Source organism: Pelobates fuscus, chromosome 6 (genome assembly GCF_036172605.1).
Source record: "Pelobates fuscus isolate aPelFus1 chromosome 6, aPelFus1.pri, whole genome shotgun sequence".
NCBI classification, from domain to species: Eukaryota; Metazoa; Chordata; class Amphibia; order Anura; family Pelobatidae; genus Pelobates; species Pelobates fuscus.
In genome coordinates this window covers 279,040,557-279,061,027 of record NC_086322.1, presented here as the reverse complement: position 1 = coordinate 279,061,027, position 20,471 = coordinate 279,040,557, and the positions used below count along the sequence as shown (strand labels likewise).

General features: G+C 41.7%; 1 long non-coding RNA gene across 1 annotated transcript in view; it reads left to right on the top strand.

The window, feature by feature from the left end:
• The window catches only part of LOC134565854 (uncharacterized), a 32,533-nt gene extending 17,100 nt beyond the window's left edge, over positions 1–15,433 (top strand). Inside the window, exon 4 of the long non-coding RNA XR_010083977.1 lies at positions 15,310–15,433. This is a non-coding gene — a long non-coding RNA (uncharacterized LOC134565854). The remainder of the gene's footprint in view (positions 1–15,309) is intronic.
• The last annotated feature ends 5,038 nt before the right edge of the window (positions 15,434–20,471 follow it).

Below are 20,471 nucleotides of genomic sequence, written 5' to 3'. Positions count from 1 at the left end.
GATGTTTAAAACCTTCATTTCTGCATTTTTGCCATTTTAAATGTGTTTTGCTTATAGTGCAGGCTACCCTGAGATTTATATTGGTGATGCCTATACCGTAGTTATTTTCAGTTAACACAAGTTAAACCGTGTTTCAGTGAAATTAACATCGTTTTAAGGAGTAAGATCTGTGCCAATGTCTACACTGTTCAATTCTTCCCATTACTATTCCAAACCAAGCCTTAAATTCACGCTGTTCACGATGCTACGTCAATCAGAATTTAGGCTGCTCCTTAAAATCCCATCCACTTATATGTTTTTCCAGTTCAAATGGAGTTGTTTTTCTCCACCATATGCCATGTTCCTGCACTGCCTTTTTTTCATTTTAAGCAAATCACTGTCCACTTTAAAGCCTTCATGCCCCTGTACACATTATTCCTGGGGTAGATTCCAGCCTCACTATAAATTCATGTGGCCAATGCCCATCACCCTACATCATTCGTCCCAAGTGTCCCTTTTTAGGTGAAGCAGACTCTATTTTGCTCCTAACACCACTTTCCCGAATTTTTGACATGTCTGAGTGTATAAGCACATGTCCTGACAATAAATCTTACAATAATATGTCTTTAAAGGGACTCTATAGCCACCAGAACAGCTACAGTTTAATGTAGTTGTTCTGGTGAGTATAATCATTGCCTTTAGGCATTTTCATGCAAATACTGCCTTTTCAGAGAAAAGGCAGTGTTTACATTGCCCCTAGGGACACCGCTAAGTGGCCACTCCTTAGATGGCCACTGGAGATGCTTCCTAGGGCAGTGCTGCACAACACTGCTGTTCAGTGTCTCCACACTCTGCATTTGGAATTCCTCAAAGAGATGCATTGATTCAATGCATCTCTATGAAGAAGTGCTGATTGGCCAAAACAGTGTTTGGCCCCACCCCCATCCCACCTCCTTGCCTTGCCGGCAAGACACCTAGATGGTGGATTTAACACTATAGGGTCAGGAATACATGTTTGTGTTCCTGACCCTATAGTGTTCCTGTAAGCTACAATAAACGTGTTTAGAAATTAGACCATGTAAATAAGATGCCTTATATTCTAAATTACATTTTCAGTTACATAAACGGAAATCAGTATGTCTTGAAGACCCCTAAAATGTCCTGGAATAGCCCTGGCTCCCCTTCAACACCTCCATCCCATCCTTACATCATCTTCTACTCTTACGGCCACAGCACTGCACCCTACACCGGCAGATTACCAGTGTTTACGCCATTGCCATACGCAATCCGTGACTTGTAAACAGAGTTTTAAATTCTCTGCATTGCACCTGCACTGCTCCCGTGATCTCCTAGCTCGTAATTTGGGACTAAATCGGTTACTGCAGTGCAACCATTAATCAATCCTTTTCAATCGAACGATTATAATACGAATACATTTACTGTTCCTAAGTATAGAATTATAAAGCGTTAAAGGCTATTAACAACCATTTATACCTTGCCTTGCGATATTCTACAAAATGTGTTGGCTTGATACACTGTTGCGTATTTGGTAGGCCTTGACCTACACTCAGCATTCTGGAGCCAACTTAAATTAACCATAGGAAGTCACCTACTTTGTCCTAATAGGTCGTGAGTCTTTAGCTAGGAAGCGGCTTCAGAAATGCTAGCCATAGAGGGGTTAAGCAGTTCTCACAGACGTTTGGGGCGGACATTATTCTGGTATCTCTGTCCTCTCTCATAAGTTATGTACTTTCCACTAAAGCACTCTATTTAATTGGTTCATACGTGCTTTGCATCCCCTTTGCATCATTAGAGCAGGAAAACTGACTCCGCTATTAGAGTTGATTGGGAGGCAGGTATTTAAAGGGGGTGATGTTCAAAGAATTATATTGTTTGGGGTGCTTTCAACAATCTGCTATGCTGCTGTTTTTAAACGATTAATAATTTGTAGATGGGAAAAAAACTATAATAAAATGATGTTAAAAAAAAAAAATCACTTTTCATTTAAATTGAACGTAAAAATTATTTTGTACATACTCTATAGAAGGTCTAATTCAAGGGGGGATTCGTTAATGTGTTCACAATTATTTATTTTTTGTTTTATAAATGCATATGTCATCTGGAAGAACCCATATGTAGTTATATTCTTATTTTACGTCATAATGGATATTTACTAAACTAGGAATTGATCTGAGGCTTGCAAAATAACTGCGCTGACCATATATTTGTAGTTGGGAAAACTTTCTAAGATCGGCTGTTTTTGCAGTTTTGTCAACTTCCATCAGTTTTATGAATTGAAAATAATCAAATTTACACCCAAATCAGTGATATTAAAAAAATTCACAGTTACAGTTTGGCTATTTAACACTTTGCTTTTAAAAATGTGGTTTGTAATTCACGTACGTAGATGTGTAAGCTTTAATTTTCGCACAAGTCTACTGTTTATCTGTGTTGTATGGCGATGCTAAGTACAAAGCCAGAGCCAGCTATTAAAATAAAAAAACACAGGCTTACTATTGCTTACAAGGCAAGGGTAGCAGAGGGGCAATTGTCCCGTTGGCCCCTAGAATACAGAGGAGCTCGGCCTTACCGTGCCCTACTTCTGCCGATGAAGTAGGTGTGTTGGCATGGATGGCATGTATTGGCAAGCCTGTTGACAGAGTTTCACTGGAGTGAGGATGCAAACAGGAATTTTGATTCTACTAGGGTTAATAGTCTAATCTCAATGTTCCAGAGGTAGACAAGTTTCGACACTCCAGATGTTGTGGACTACCTCTCCCCTGATGTTTTGCCAGCATTATGGGAGATGTAGTCCACAACATCTGGAGTGCCCAAGGATTCCTGCTGCTGCCCTAGACTGGTCCACTGTAATAGATTCAAACAGACACAAAATAAAATGTAAAAAGCTGATATTTTTTCTCTCCTCTATCTCTCTACTGGTTAAGTGTCCTATTGAGTGGCTTTCGATGTAGCGTGGCTTGATAAGGCTGACAGGTGGCCTATTCTGGATAAGGCTTTATGATAGTTTGGTATCAGTGAACATGTAGTCAATCCGCACGTATTCTTCATATGACTGTATATCAATACGTCTATTTATAGGCACAAATCTGTTTAAACATTTATTGTATGCGGCTCGCATGGACTGGCTCTATAAATATATAGATAAATACATATTGATATCTCTAAACGGAAAACTGCACACTCATGGAGATTTATTTTATATTTAAATATACATTTGAGACATTTTTCATATTTCACCTGTGATAACCGTTTTAAAGCATTCTAGGGGACATTGAAAATTGTGGTTTATTCAAAAAAACTCCAGCAGGGTTATCCACTAAAGTGAGACTTGTTGAGCGTTCACAGTAAATACAAGTAAAGTTCAAATTTAAGGCCAAAGTACTCAAATTGGAAGCAGAGCTGGACTTAGAGAATTTTCTCTAGTTTGGCCGTAAATTTGAAATTCACTTTTTTTGTTTTTTTTGGTTTTTTTAATATCGGTTTTTGAATTTTATTTTTATTTAAAAGAAAATAGAGCATAATAAAAAATAAATTTAAAAAATCGAACGGCACCCTCACTACTAATCTTTTTTTATAAACTAGGCAGCCTGGTAACTTGAACCCTGGTACGTTATGTACAAACATTTAGCAACCTGGGGGTTAATGAGTAGGCGCTCCGAGAACTAGTGAGGTCATCGGATAGCCGGTAAGTCAAAGTCCAACAGTCTGCTGGGAAGTGGAGGAAGCAGTTAAGGGTGTGTTCCCTGTGAAATTTCATCTAAAACTCTGTGAATGGCTGGAAAAGTAGAGCATGTATTCTGAATACAATTTCCTTGTATGAACTATTTCTTCAGAACGAACTTGAATGAAGGTTTGTCCTCATATATATTCCATATATGGTGTAGTGATCTGGTTCTGTCGCAGTAATTTCAGATTCAGACAGGCCATGTGTGACTGTTTCTGCCTAGAACTACAACGAACCAGCAATGGTTTAATTGGTGAACTAAGTCCAGATAAGATCAACGGTTTAGGCCTTTAAAACAGTTGTCACCTGTTGATTTGGGCAGTTCCTTTTTCTTGATCTGGAAGTGCTTTCAAAGCATTTGCTGGCCTGAAGTGTACACTGATCAGCTGAGCCGGGACCCAAAATTGTCCCCCATGCCGTTTCATTCAAGTGTTTTGAGATGTTTATATTTTCAACCCTCAGGTTTACAGATTTTCAGCTGTTTACAATGAACGAATCAAACAAAAGCAATTGAATTAGCTCAACACCACAAATGCTTTGAGTGGTTTCCTTAAATTCAACTGAAAATGCGCCTTATAATGACTTCTTCAGTCTCAAAATGATTCAACTGCCTGAGTAGAATGCCTCACAACAGGGAAAAAAACAGGTGTTGTCCATTGGCGTACACACGACCCATGGGGCCCCGGTGCGAAAATTGATCCGTGGGCCCCCCCGCGCTTACTCTGTGCGGGCCGGGGCCGCAACACATGGCGGCGGGCACCTGGTCGCAGGGCTGCAACCCCTGTGACGGCGGTATGTACGCCAGTGCATGCAGATGCACACACACTTAAAGGACCACTACAGACAACCAGATCACATCAGCTCAATTAAGTGGTCTGGGTGTCAGGTCCCTCTAGTTTTAACCCTGCAGCTGAACTGCTATGTTTCACTGAGGGTTAATCCAGCCTCTAGTGAGAAGACACTGAACGTCCATAGGAAAGTATTGAGTAATGCTTTCCTATGGGCGGTTTGAATGCGCGCGCGGCTCTTGCGGAGCTGAGATGCGGAGGGATCCCCAGCGCAAGGGAGTCCGGAGCTGGAGAAAGGTAAGTGCTGAAGACACACACACACACACTCTCACTAACAGACACACACATTTACTGACCGAGACACACTCAGCGACATACATACATACATACTCACTGACAGACAGACACACATACACACTCACTTGCAAAACATACACTCACTAACAGACACACAGTAACACACTCACTGACACTCACTAGCAGACACACTCTAAAACAGACACACTCCCTAACACACTAACACACACTCTCACACACATGTTTTTTTTTTTTTAATTTAATCCCCCAGCCTCCTTTCCTTTGGGAGAGCTGAGGGGATTCCCTGAGGTCCAGTGGTGCTGCTGAGCTGGACAGAGAGCACTCAGGGGAGAGTGCTCCCTCGTGCGTCCGCAGGACCAGCCGCTCGGTGACACCAGGGCCAGCCTCAAGGGGCCCTGAGGTGGCCAGCTCCTGGGCCCCTTAGGAGAAGAGGCTGGCCACACTGGCGTGCATACTGGGTTGCAAGGCGGCTGGGCCGCGACCCCGGTATGTACGCCACTGGTGTTGTCTCAAGCACACCTGATGCAACTAATGTGCTTGAGCTGGAACACTTGAAATACCTGAACTGGCTAGGGGTTTGTTCAGTGTCACGTTTGTATGCATGTTAGAAATATGGCTAAGTCAAAAGAATAGTCCACAAATTAAGATTAACAAGTTAAGAGAAGAGATCATCGCCCCTTCACAAACAAGGAACAGGGTACAAAAAGATAGCAAAGCCACTGAATGTTCCTAGAGACATGGTTGGAAGCATTGTTTGCAAGTTCAACGTTGAAGGAACATGTAGCCCCTCTCATTGGGTCTGCTGTTGTAGTAGCATCAGGATGAAGGAACATGAGAAGATGGACAAATACCAAGAAATTAAATAGGAGCTAGAAAGGATGTGGAAAATGAGTGCAGTAGTAGTACCAGCTGTGATAGGAGCACTTGGGGTGTGACTCCCAAGTTGGGGGAGTGGCTTCAGTAGAATCCAGGTGGGACACCTGAGATTGCTGTCTAGATGAGCGAAGTTCTTGAACAGTTGAGATACTGAGCAGAACCCTCAGACTCCCAGGCCTCTGGTAGAGGACCCGAGAATGAGGAATGAATATACCAACCAGGAGGGGTGAGAAAAAGCAACTTTTTTGTTAATATATATAATTAAAATCCAATAGCGATTAGCGACCAAACATTTTGCCCCAGTGAATAGAAATTTCCTTTGGCGGTATGCTATGGTTTATACCTTGTGGGTATACTAGGAACTTCTTTCAAATCAATGGGTTGGCAATATAACTCTGTATATGTAATTTGGTTGCATCAAGTACAGCTGTACTATTTTAAAGAATATGATTCAGAACATTGTTGTATGTGTTTTGGATTAAAACCAGTTCTTGATTCCTTATTCCTTTTATTGATTTGTTTTTTTGTTTTTTTTATAGCTATATTATTGCTTAATTTATTAGTTTATAAAAGTTTCCTCTTATCTTAATCTGTTAAAGCTATCAAGTCTTTATCCTGCTTTGTTATGTTAGAAACACTGCTATACCGTAACATAATCTTCTGCAAGGAACATTTGACTTAATTAGGTCTCTGTGGAAGGAGTTTTACCAGGAACAGTGTCATAAAGTAACATTTAAGGAAACAAAATACGTTTTTCTTTGACTGTAATTAAATTTACTATAAACTTTTTTTTTACCTGTTCCTTCCGCCAACTGTTGCCTAAAGGGAATAATTAGTGTTGCCTATAAGCCAAATGGTGTTTGGTTGTCTAAATATGGCTGTATCAACTAAACGTTTTCTAAGTTGGAGGTATTTGGCTATTCGCAAATGAAATCTTGGTTATTACATCCATATGTACGCTACCATTCAGCTCTCATTTGGTTAGCAGATCAAATTAGCCAAATATCTGGACAAGTTCCTAATTTATCTACTAGCAGCTGGAATGCAATTGAATATCAATTAAATTCCCTTTAATTGTTTGATCTTTTCCCCCTGACTTGGGGAATTGTACCCATAACTCTAAATCACCCTAATACTTATCCCAACCCCAATTACCCTACAATGATGCACCAACTCCAAGTCACACATTCCTACTTTTACAGTGGCATTGTTACCTCCCCTCATTCCCCACCCCCACAACCGCCACCCACCACCAAAATGAACATTTTATAAAGATAGAATTGAAATTAAATACTCAGGTAGACTGTGTTGGCATTTCAGTGCGCAGTCAAGATATACCGTGTCAAAGGTGGGACTACTTTGTCTTCGTATTTTGTCAGGCCCTCAGCCATTGATGAAGGATCAATAGACCTTAGTGTTGTAGCCACGCACATGCGCAAGAGTACAACGCTGAGGTGGGCTCAGTATAACTCTCCTTCCCCTGAACCCTGCAGCAACCGGACACCTAGGAGCAAAGTCACCATCGGGGTGGTCTTTGCAAATTATGCAAAGACCCCAGATGGTGAGAGGGTGACAGAGCTTTTTCCCATCAAATTTTGGTTGCTGTTCAGTTACAATATGGTTGCAACTTGATTGAGTTTTTGAGTGATTGTCACTGCAGCAGTGAGACCCATATAAAAAAAGCATGTCTCCATGTTGCTTCAGTTTGCCTGTGAATACAGTGAAACTCGGAGGAATTGTATCAACCACTTTGAAGACCGTTGAGCTGAACAATTGTGGCCTAATTTGCTACAGCAAAATTGTCACTTTGTGAATATAACCCATAGTGGAATATAGAGACCGTTGCAACAAAACTATCCTGTTTTAAGATTTACTACATAATATGCAAACAATTGATTTTTAAAGGGGACGTGTCATACCCCAAATAACTTGTGTGAGACATTGACTGACAAGGGAGTGCAGAAAAGACCTCCCACAGGAGATCCCTCTGCTCTCCACCCATAGCAACCGTAGCTCTTGTGCAGCAGTTGCTATGGAAACTCCAGGGAGTATAGGAATGGAGTGACATGATGTGACGCCCACGAAGTGCCATTGGATCAAAGGTAAAGTGAGTAATCTCTATGTTACACTGAATAACATGATGTACCTTTGGTGATCTGTGGTGTATTAATGGTGTGGCCAGGGGCAGGGCTGTTCTGAGATATTTTAGGTGACTTACTAATAATGTATGCAATTAAAATGTAATTTAGAACAAGAACAATGTATCTTATTTACACAGACTGATTTCTAGACACATTTATTGTAGTTTAAAGACACATTACTGGGAGTATTATTGCTCTGTAGCTCTGTTATACACTCCGACACATTACTGGGAGTATTATTGCTGTGGAGCTCTGTTATACACTCAGACACATTACTGGGAGTATTATTGCTGTGGAGCTCTGTTATACACTCAGACACATTACTGGGAGTATTATTGCTGTGGAGCTCTGTTATACACTCAGACACATTACTGAGAGTATTATTGCTGTGGAGCTCTGTTATACACTCAGACACAGTACTGGGAGTATTATTGCTGTGGAGCTCTGTTATACACTCAGACACATTACTGGGAGTATTATTGCTGCGGAGCTCTGTTATACACTCAGACACAGTACTGGGAGTATTATTGCTGCGGAGCTCTGTTATACACTCAGACACAGTACTGGGAGTATTATTGCTGCGGAGCTCTGTTATACACTCAGACACATTACTGGGAGTATTATTGCTGTGGAGCTCCGTTATACACTCAGACACATTACTGGGAGTATTATTGCTGTGGAGCTCTGTTATACACTCAGACACATTACTGGGAGTATTATTGCTGTGGAGCTCTGTATACACTCAGACACATTACTGGGAGTATTATTACTGTGGGGCTCTGTTATACACTCAGACACATTACTGTGAGTATTATTGCTGTGCAGCTCTGTTATACACTCAGACACACCAACAATATGGAGCTCCTAGAAAAGGGGAACATTGGGATAAAATAGAGGAACAGAGGGATTTGTGCCATAATATGCAGATAATAGTTAAAGAGCCACTCTATGTAACATTATCGCTACAGCTCGGTGAATTATGATGGTTAGAGACCCTGAGCTCTATACCCCAGTTTTATGGCAAACTATCTGGGACCGATCTGACAAAAAAAACACTTTATCGAGCTGTAATGTTTATATTGCGTAACGTGTCCCTTTAAATTCTATTTTATTTTCCCAGCTATATCCTTTTTTTTTTTTTAGTTTGTTAATCACTAAACTAAATTCACTGTCGACCCGGCCTACAATTTGCGAGTCTCTAACTAGTGAACAAGCTGTGTTCTCATTCACATAATTATAATAATGCAAACCATAATGAATAATTGAATAATACTACATAACGATTTTATTAATATGAGTGTTAGAAAGGCGTTCAGTGAATTACACAGTATAACTCTGGCACTTACCGAACTGAATCACGAAGGTTAACGGGGGTGGGTGGGAAGGTAAATAGCCCTATGAACTAGTCATATGACTCCTATTCAATAACCACCCTCTCTGTTTAATGTGTAAAAGTGTTTCCCGGGGCAGACAGGTTTGCTCTGGCGTTTTTTTTCCCCTTTCTCTTTATACGAGCAGTCAGCTGTTAGGAGTGTGTTGTGGTTACCTGTCTATTACCTGCACACGTGCAGATGTAACCGTATCCTATGGGAGTTGGGTCACTAGAGCTGTGCTATTGATTATTACTTTTACTGTTGTGTACGGAGTATCAGACAGTAAAGATGTAGAGCAGGGAGCAGATGAGATATATAAAACTATGGCGGAAAATGATCGTGATTGAGGACGGCAGACATTTTAAAGAGACAGACGCAGTTTGACATTTTACATACATATACAGAAAGATACAAATACAAAAAGAGAAGTCCTGTGCTTAAGCAGCAAGGACTACAACACACATCAGCCCCAATATATAGTAAAAACCAAAGAAAAGAAAATGTTACTTGCGCTTTCTCCTTAATCCCTATGTATATTTAGACAAATGGAGGTCATTTAGTTGCTCCAATGGCCATTGGAGGGATGCCCGCCAATTGGAGCAACTAAATGACCTCCATTTGTCTAAATATACATAGGGATTAAGGAGAAAGCGCAAGTAACATTTTCTTTTCTTTGGTTTTTACTATATATTGGGGCTGATGTGTGTTGTAGTCCTTGCTGCTTAAGCGCAGGACTTCTCTTTTTGTATTTGTATTTACTTTGTATCACACAGCCTGGTTACAATGCTGCTACCCATCCCATGTGTTCCTTATTAAGGGTTAATAAGTAAAGGGGTGTATATAAAAAATACCCCTTTCTGTCTCATTAGAGATATCTTTGCCAGAAGCTCAAGGAAGCAGGCTGAAGGGTCAGTGTTAGGACCCGCTTAGGGGGGTCTGCCTTGACGTTGGCAGGCGGGCATCCCTCCAATGGCCATTGGAGCAACTAAATGACCTCCATTTGTCTAAATATACATGGGGATTAAGGAGAAAGCGCAAGTAACATTTTCTTTTCTTTGGTTTTTAATATACAGAAAGATGCCTATTATATTTTGGAAGCTTTGTAGATATGTGTTTGTTGTGTATGTTATTATGCACAAGAAATGTTTGGGATGTTCCGAACATAGAATGGTTTATTTGCTAAACCGTAAATTGCAAAATTGAGGTTTAAAAGTGGAAATTAAATATATAAAGCTAAGCTGACGACTCTTTGTGACTGAATTTAATGTCATTCAGATTTTTTTTTTTTTTTTTTAATTCTTTATTTTTGTATCACACTGCATATTTAACACAGGTAGAGTGCAAACATATGTTATAAAAACATCAGCTTCTCTTACGTTTCGAAACATTATTAGGTAAACATTATGCAGTGTGAACTTTTTGTATTTTTGAAAAGTAAGATACATACATGAAAAATAACACAAGTAGTCTCAGGGGCGTCACAGTGGTCGGCTGTCTAGTTGCGGTTTGTGTGTTACCCACTGAGAGAGGGTCATCCCCGTTTCTGCTGTCGCCTAGTGGTGTGTCTCGGGTCAGTAGTGGGGATGGAGGGGGGGGGGGAATTACAAGAGTGAGCTTGTAGCTCCTTTGGGATCATGGTCTCACAGGTTGGGCTTTATGAGCTCCATCCGTGTGTAGTGTCTGGTGAGGTTGGGTGACTGACTGACTGATCTCAGCTTGGGAGCCATGTGCATTTGGCGAGTGCTAGGGTGTAGGTCGGGTACGTGTGTGATGTGTCTAAGTACCATAAATGTCAAAAAAGTATAATGGTGGAAAGTCATTCCCCAGGTGGGGGTAGATGGTGTATCACCCTCTGGATATGTCCCTCAAGGTGGTGCTGCGGGACCCTGCCCTCTCCGTGCTTGTCTGGGAGCAAACTCTGGTATTTCTGCTGGATTCAGTTGTGACAGGTCCAGACTACTCTGCTGTGGTGGTGTCAGGATGCCCAGTGTGGTAAGCAGAGATTCGATCTCCTGGGCGCTGTGTACTCTGTGTGTGGTCCCACCGTGAGAGAAGCTGACCGCTCTTGGGGTTCCCCACTTGTAGGGGATATCTTTATTTCGTAGGTGTTGTAGGCTCGGTTGCATCCCCTTTCTCCATGTCAGGGTGTTCCTGGTTAAGTCCGAGAAGATAGACAGTGTCGATCCTTCAAAGGGTAGAGGGGTTTTTCCCAGGAGCGCCATAAGGGTCAGTGCCTTGTATTGGAGCGATTGGAATCGCACTATAAGATCCATGGGTGCAGTCGTAGGAGCTCTGGGCGATTTTGGCAGCCGGAACATACCATCTAGCTGCACGGCCTTCGCCTGTTTGGGCGGCAATATGGTGTTAAGAAGGCGTCTAATAAAATGAGGCACCTCTGTGGTCAGGTATTCCCCTGATCTTTAAATTATATCTCCTGCGTTGGTCCTCCAAAGCATCCAATCTGTCTGGAGGTCGGCCACTTGTTTTTCAACTTCAGTCAGCCGCGTATCTTGGGCGCAGGAGAGTTCCTCCAGCCTGGAGGCCTTAGTGGCTACCGCGTCTATGGCCGTCTTGTATTGGGCCATGTCGGCCGCGATGTTCTTTCTTAGCTCGCTCAGCATGAGTTGGAGCAGGTCTGCCGTTACCGGTTCTCCCGGCTTTGATGCGGCCTTTGCGGGGTCCGGTGCTTTGTTAGCTGTAGCTCCTATATCCAGGTCGGCAGTAAAGTCATCCGAGGAGTAGGAGTATAGGTCGTCCGCCGCCGCCATTTTGTCCCATGCGGCCTTGTTCGTGCCGCGCAGCAATTCCGCGATATCACGGCTCGTTGGGGCTTTGTCCACCCTCGTTTTCTTGGTTTTTTTGCCCATGGCTTCTCAGTGTGCCTTTGGCAAGAGGGTCGCTGAAGTTAGGGGTTCCTCTCCACCTTTAGAGGTCAGTTTCTCTGGTCGAGACACGGAGCTCAAGATTGTGCGTCCGACCAGTTCCCTAGCTGGCTCCACCCCGTCATTCAGATTTTATATCAATACAGTCTCTCTTTATGAGATATTGTGAGTGGCATTTAGGCCACTGGAGTCTCGAGATTCGGCAAGTTTTGAATAAACATGAAGGTGGATTCTGTGAATTTCATGGACAACTGAGAATCATTATCTTGCCCTACATGTCCTACTTCGGTTTGAGGTCATCGTCTGGAGCAAGATACATTTTTAACAAAAAAAACCTTTTATTGGAATTTATAGATTTATTTTTGATGTATCCTTTCTTTGGAGAGAATTATGACTGACGTGCTTGAAAAAGACTAAATGTTAAAGTGCACTTGTCATGGTACACACAGGTAAGGTAACTTTTAAAGAGTATTACATTCAATCCATAGATTATACATTAACAGATGTATTGATTTATTTTAATGCCTTTTTAAAATGTCTGCTTCCCTACCTGTCAATCACCGGCACATAGTAGGAGTGAGTGACAGAGGGATCAGGGGAACCCTCCCCCTCACTTGGTTCTCTTGCACCCGTTGCACTCCTATTTCCCTGGTAAGTGTGAGGAATGGGATGCATAGATGGTGATGTCCAGGCAGTGAAGCCAAAATGCCAATGGTGTTTCAAAACCCACCCTCCGTTGTTGCCCCAGTCTGCTGGTATTGGCCCTAATTGGGGATATTTCCACAAGCAGGGGCAAAAAGACACTCCAGGATGGGGTCGCTGGCGAAAGGGACAGCAGGTAAGTAACAATGGAACACCTCCCAAAGCAAACAAATATATATAATTGCTCACTATGTTACATACGATAGTTTTTAAAGAGGAAACGCCATTTCTTTTAAAACTACGCTACTGAATAAAACATTGAAAATCACCTCTAACTTGTATTAACCTTTTTTCACATGATACTGTTTTATTTTAAATATATATATGTGGTGGTGAAAAATGTGGTGAATTCCTTAACAATTCAGTTTAGTCCTGGCACAGTCATGGCATATATTGCCAATGAGGAGGAACACAGAAACTTTGTATAACGGACAGAATGAATAGCTGTGATTGACAGGCGCAGATGTAGATCCCAATTTGCTGATTTAAAATATATTTTTTTGTAGTTTTATAATATATTGTTTCATTTTACTTTTATTTATTTATTGTTAGCAAATTGCTGTCCACCTAAACTTGCTTGGGAGAAAAGGTGGCCTCTCTAAGTGGATTTCCTCGTTGAATTGCGTGACTGCCTTCTTGGCATACAACGGGTTATAGGCCTGAATGAGACAAGATACAATAGTTTTATTATCCAACTCTAATCCTTCCTTTCATTTCGCCATCTACAGGGGCTCTCTTTTTTTTTTTTTTTCTTTTTTTTCTTTGCTTTGGTCTGATCATTTGCTGAACCCGGGGAGGCTTTTAGTTTAATTCATCAAATACTTATCAGGGAAGGGACAAGGTAGGGATGATTGTAAAGATCCATTTAGGATTGTGAGAAACTGACGAGCAGAACAATTGGCAAACATATATCTGAAAATATTTAAAGAAACATTACTACACAAAATTAATTGTAGTTAACACGATCCCAAACTAGACTTTTGCACCATTTTATTTTTGTAGTCAGATTGCTACATAACTTTATTAATAGAATAAAAAAAATGTGTAAAACTTTCTCCAACCAGTTTAGTTTGTCAGTGATTGTGCATTCATTATTATCATTTTAAAATTAGAACCTGCCGATAAGTGTTGCGTAATAAGAAACAGTATTTCTTTAGATAGCTAATCTTTATTTAATATTTTTCACCTTTCATCCTGTCCCATGTATGTAGGGAAAGTCCCCACATTCGAATTTTCTTTCCCTGTGCTCTGTCTGGGAGCATCATTACATCGTAGCCAAATTCAGGTCCTCTCCATAGAGAAGTATCGGAGGGCCTATTGCAAATGTGAGGCAATCTGCCTATTACACCTTTCAACATCACCTCGTAGAGATGATTTATACCCAAGCATCTCTTTGGGGGTGTTCATTGTCTTGAAGACAGATGTAGAATGTCGGTCCGGCAAATTTTACCAGCACCGCTATGGGAAGCGCCTCTAGTGGCAGTCTGAGGGACAGCAAGTAGAGGTGTTCTTAGGAACAATATAAACACTGCTTTTTATTTTTATTTTTTATACAAAAAAGGCAGTATTTACATGGCAGAAGAGGACAGGGACAGGCTGTTCACACCAACACAACTAGATCAAGCTGGTTTTCAACCAATTCCATTTAAAAAAACAAAATAAATAAAATAATTTTCTAGCAAAATCCCTCCAAAGTTTTACGTTTTTTGTTGTTGTTTTTTTAAATAAATACCCCAAAGAACAACATGTTTCTGTACAGTATCTGATGAAATGGTAGTAATATTGTTATTGGAAATTTGTGCAACCCACTATGTAGGCCTCGGCCAAAAAAAGAAAGGCCCTCATGTGTGATAGACGGAATGTTTATGAAAATGTACGAATGTTGCCAAGCATTGGGAGTTTTTCATTTTCTGTTTTTCTCCCTTCGTGCTGGCAAGTTTGCCACGAATGTGTAAGATACTGCATATGGCTCTTAAAGAATAACATTTGGATAGCTAGAAGTACCAAACGACCTACTGTTTCTACACAAAAGGTCGTAAAAGGGAGGCCCTTCATTTAGTGTTATGTCCGCAAGGTTGGAGGGCAAACTCGAAATGATTTGTTTTTGCTTCTTGCTCATTTTAGGTCTTGAAAAATTTCTGTTGGCATTTATTCAGGTTCTGTGGAATTTAATTTGCCTGCAGGCTGACATTATTTCACATTATTTATGCTTTAAGCCTTGACACACAGGGGTTAATATATGCATGAAACGGGATGCAAATCATGTCGTTTCTATTTACAGAAAACAATTCATCTACATGCATAGCTCCGGGAATTAATACAGTCTGACTGGATCTCAATGGGTTATTTTTATTTGACACAATGCAAGTTTAATGCCCGCCGGCTGAATTTAGGCTGCCGACGTGCAATGTACAATAGTAGTATTTGTGAAGTTCCTGTCTGATTCTGAAAGGGTTAAATGGTAAAGATAACCCCCCTCCCTTTTCTTTTTTTTTTTGTTGCCAGGCTAATGCATAGAACATACGTGTAGTTTGGCACGCAGACACCTTACTCGAGGGGTTCTTGGGAGACGAAGAGGAGGGCTAGACAGAGTTCACATGCTGGCTTCATAGCAACGACTAAAAGATATTGAAGGTTAGTTTCCATCGCTGTGTTTGCTAGGCAAACATCACGGGCAGTATCCTACAAGTGTAAAAAGTGTAGAACTATGGAAATATAGCGATGTTTGCAGGGTGTTGGTGGGTTTTGGTAAGAAAGTGCCCTGGCCTAGTTTTGGCATTAATCTTGTGTTTCTAACTTCGGTGCCACTTTTTGTAGTAAATGGGGGCGGCGGAGGGGGACAACTTTATTCCAACTTTTGGATCATCTGATCTTTAAGGATTCCAAACCGTAAAATTCCGCGTTCAGTTTGCTAATAGCAGAAATAGTTTAGGGCACGTTGTTCTTACAGACTTTGCTTTCCTCTCTTTTTCCCGTTTTTCTCGTTAACTCGTTATTGCTGCAATGCGAGGAGACAATAGAAGTACTTCGGGTCTGCATCAATAAGGATATCTTATCCAGGAGAATCAGTTCTGCTCTGTATTATTTACCACTGAACACAAAGCTTTTATTCATGGCCATCGGAGAGGGTTCTCTATGCCCATTGCTACTTTATTACCAGTGATGAAAGACCTGTTGTGGTGTCTCTCCTGTTGAGGTTGTTACTAAGAAATAATTGTCGTAAAGAGCGTTTGGACAGAGAGTGTCTTAGAACCCAGGAATCGCACAGCTTGAGGGGATTTGTTATTTAAGTCAGGGCTTGATAAATGTCTTTGAAATCTAGGAGCCAGCTAAAAAACGTTAGGAGCCAGGTTATTCCAATGTCAAAAATACAATTCTTAAATGGACACATAGTCACCAGAACCATTATAGCTTAATGTAGTTGTTCTGAAGTCTATAGCCGGTCCCTGCTTCTTTTTCAATGTAAATACTGCCTTTACAGAGAAAAGACAGTGTTTACATTGCTGCCTATCAACACCTCTAGTGACAGTCACTCAGACAGACACTAAAGCAGGGGTGGGGAACCTTCGGCCCTCCAGATGTTGTGGACAACATCTCCCTTGATGCTTTGCTAGCATTATGGGTGTAAGAGCATTATGGGAGATTTAGTCCAAAACATCTTGAGGGCTGAAGTTTTCCCACCCCTGCACTAGAGGGTCCTGGGTCAGTGCTGCACCGTGTGCAGCACATACATTAATGTTCCCCATAGGGATACATTAATTCAATCCATCTCTTTGAGGAGATGTTGATTGGGACAGTGTGGCATCTTGCCGCGCATGTGCAATATTCTTCCAATGCTTTCCTATGGGGAAGCATTGGATTGGCTGAGATCATCACGTTTGATGATTTCAGCCATGGAGGCGGGGTCAGCCGTGATCAGACCAGCACGGCGTGGGAAACAAGGTAAGAGCTAGAGTGGGTTGGGTTTCCCTGGTGTCCAGTAGGACTGGTCTGATTAACACCTTTCTCTGCTCCCTAGAGCATTGTTTAGTGATGTCGGGCTGGAGTGATGTCCTATTCCAGGTCATTGGAATTTTGTCATGTTTGAAAAGAAGTCTTAAATGTCAAACATCACCTTAACTCATGTGGTCCGTATGTATGTTATATTGGCTTGAAATGAGTAGAACACTAGGTAGACGGATTGATTACGGCATCTTCCAATTTGGTTCTCAACATTATCATGTTACTGGATTAGCAGTTTTTTTAAATAAGACAAAAACTGTAGACAACTGAAAATCAGATTTAAAATTTTACTCTAAAATGGCTAAATTGTATTATTTTGTCACCTCCATTAATTTTACAGCTCAGCTATTCGGTCTACAATTTGTTATTCTCCAGTCATTTCTGTACAGTTCCTGGTTTAGTGAATAAAAGAGACTCTGACATTTTCAATTTCCACAATTTCTTATACCAACAAATAAAAATTCCACTACCGATTTACAGCCCATTTCCATGTTCATGTTGTTAATGGGGTCATTAAACATTAAAAGTACAATCAGACAAAGAAATTATCGCTACATTTTAACAGGGTTCACGTCTTTGTGTTTGAATGCTGCTCACGTCCACCTCCACTGGTACCGACCACTACCCTAATATGTAACATGCATGAATATATAATGTCTTGGAAATCCTGTGCTTTTATGTTTACAGGGTTACTCCATTCACCATGTCCGACCACTTCAGTGATTTGAAGTGGTGATGGTATCTGGAGTCAGTATGTGCAGCATTTTGCCATGTAACACTTCACTTATGGAATTTAAGCATTCTGCTGACGGAAGTGTAACTCCACCTCCGGGAACATCATGGAGTGTCATCAGCCGGCCTGGAACTGGAGTTCTGGCATGTCCATTCTGTGCAAAATTTATAGCACAAAATATTTATTGGCTGAGAGTGGTCAGCTGACACTTTCAGCCAATAAATGGAACGGCCACGACTTCTGTGGCTCTGCAGAAGCCGGGAGCTTGTCACTAGGACACCACGGAGTCCCTGAGCCTGGAGGGGACCCATATAAGGAGATAAACCATTGTTAAATAGCTTGCCCAATTTCCTCCTGCTCTGTAAACTGAAGTTTAATCACATACAGGAGGCTTCTGAAGTGTCTAGGTGGCTATTAACAGAGCAGGAGATGAGAAATTCTAAATGAAACAGAATGTGCAGTAAAGGAAGTTCCAACTTTATAGGTCTCTTTACAGGAAGTGTTTAGGAAGGCTTGGCAAGTCACGTGCAGGGAGGTGTGACTAGGCCTGAATACACAAAGTAATTTTACTCCTAAATGGCTGAGAATGGAGCAGTGAGACTGCAGGGGCATGTTCTATACACCAAAACTGCTTCATAAGCTAAAGTTGTTTCGGTGCCTGTAGTGTCACTTTAAGGTGTAATTGTTACCCTGGAGTAGGGAAAAGACATTTCTCTTGTAGAAAAGCAACTTTTGTAAAGTGAATAAATGAGGCTGATTCTTGTTTATGTATCCATATTGTTACTGCACTCCTGTTTGGATAGTCGTTTTGCTTTTGGTAATGTATACACATACTGCTTTAAAAACAAGGCTCTGTGTCTCCACTAGCGAGAGATTAGAAGTATTCAGTCTGTTTTGTATTTCTTCCACTTGCTGCGGTGTGGTTCCATTTTCTTGTAATAAATTTGTAGAATGTTGGACCCACAATGCCAAGTAACACAAGGGCATAATATCTACAAAGTAACAGCGTAGGTCGGCTGTACTGCAATATAACAATAACTGGCAGAGCAATAGAGATATACCGGTATTCCTTTAAACTGTAATAGTCTGCATTATTTCTTACAATGCATGTGGTGTCCGCAGGTTTAGCTCCCCGGATTTGTATGGTGGGAGCAAAGTAGAAATACCTTCTTAAATCCATTGATGGTGCCTGTTTCATTTTCTCCATCACTCTCCAAAATTCTGACTGTACCAGGGAGATCGTGGACAGAGTTTCAGGAGGTGTCGCAGGCAGTGTTGAGGAGCCTGGAGATATAAGTACTGGACGCAGCAGTGATTTAAAGGACTTTAATTGCGGTTCTTAAACCCCTTAAGGACACAAGACATGTGTGACATGTCATGATTCCCTTTTTATTCCAGAAGCTTGGTCCTTAAGGGGTTAATGAGCTTCCATGGCACCCAGTGTTGGCATAGTGTGTTAAAAGCCACCATTGCTATTACTGGAGCAAAACTGTCAGGGCTGTCATAGGAACAAGTGAGGGCATTCTTTTACATTGAACATGCATACTTTCCTATGTGTCCAAACATACTGGTAGATTGACCGTGTCTAGATTGAAGTCCTAGTGGCTGCATATTAAGAGAAGGTGAGAGGAACGTGTCCTGGTGCCTCTGTATTAGAAGGTATGAGATATGTTGTCCTGGTGTCTGTGTATTAGGAGCAGGTGAGAGATATGTGTCTTGGTATCTCTGTATTTGGAGAAGGTGAGAGGGATGGCGGGTATGTGACCTGGTGTCTCTGTATTAGGAGGAATAACTGGTATGTGTCTCTGTATTAGGAGAGATGACGGGTATGTGTCTGTATTAGGAGAGATCACGGGGATATGTGTCTCTGTATTAGGAGGGATGACAGGGATGTGTCTTTGTATTAGGAGGGATGACGGGTATGTGTCTCTGTATTAGGAGGGATGACTGGTATGTGCCTCTGTATTAGGAGGGATGACTGGTATGTGCCTCTGTGTTAGGAGGGATGACGGGTATGTGTCTCTGTGTTAGGAGGGATGACGGGTATGTGTTTCTGCATTGGGAGGGATGACGGGTATGTGTCTCTGTGTTAGGAGGGATGACGGGTATGTGTCTCTGTATTAGGAGGGATGACGGGTATGTGCCTCTGTATTAGGAGGGATGACGGGTATGTGTTTCTGTATTAGGAGGGATGACGGGTATGTGTCTTTGTATTAGGAGGGATGACGGGTATGTGCCTCTGTATTAGGAGGGATGACGGGTATGTGTTTCTGTATTAGGAGGGATGACGGGTATGTGTTTCTGTATTAGGAGGGATGACGGGTATGTGTCTCTGTGTTAGGAGGGATGACGGGTATGTGTCTCTGTGTTAGGAGGGATGACGGGTATGTGTCTCTGTGTTAGGAGGGATGACGGGTATGTGTCTCTGTGTTAGGAGGGATGACGGGGATGTGTTTCTGTATTGGGAGGGATGACGGGTATGTGTCTCTGTGTTAGGAGGGATGACTGGTATGTGTCTCTGTATTAGTAGGGATGACGGGTATGTGTCTCTGTATTAGGAGGGATGACGGGTATGTGTCTCTGTATTAGGAGGGATGACGGGTATGTGTCTCTGTATTAGGGGGGATGACTGGTATGTGCCTCTGTATTAGGAGGGATGACTGGTATGTGACTCTGTATTAGGAGGTATGACGGGTATGTGTTTCTGTATTAGGAGGGATGACTGGTATGTGTCTCTGTATTAGGAGGGATGAAGGGTATGTGTCTTTGTATTAGGAGAGATGACGGGTATGTTTCTCTGTATTAGAAGGGATGACGGGGATGTGTCTCTGTATTAGGAGGGATGACCGGGATGTGTCTTTGTATTAGGAGGGATGACCGGGATGTGTCTTTGTATTAGGAGAGATGACTGGTATGTGCCTCTGTATTAGAA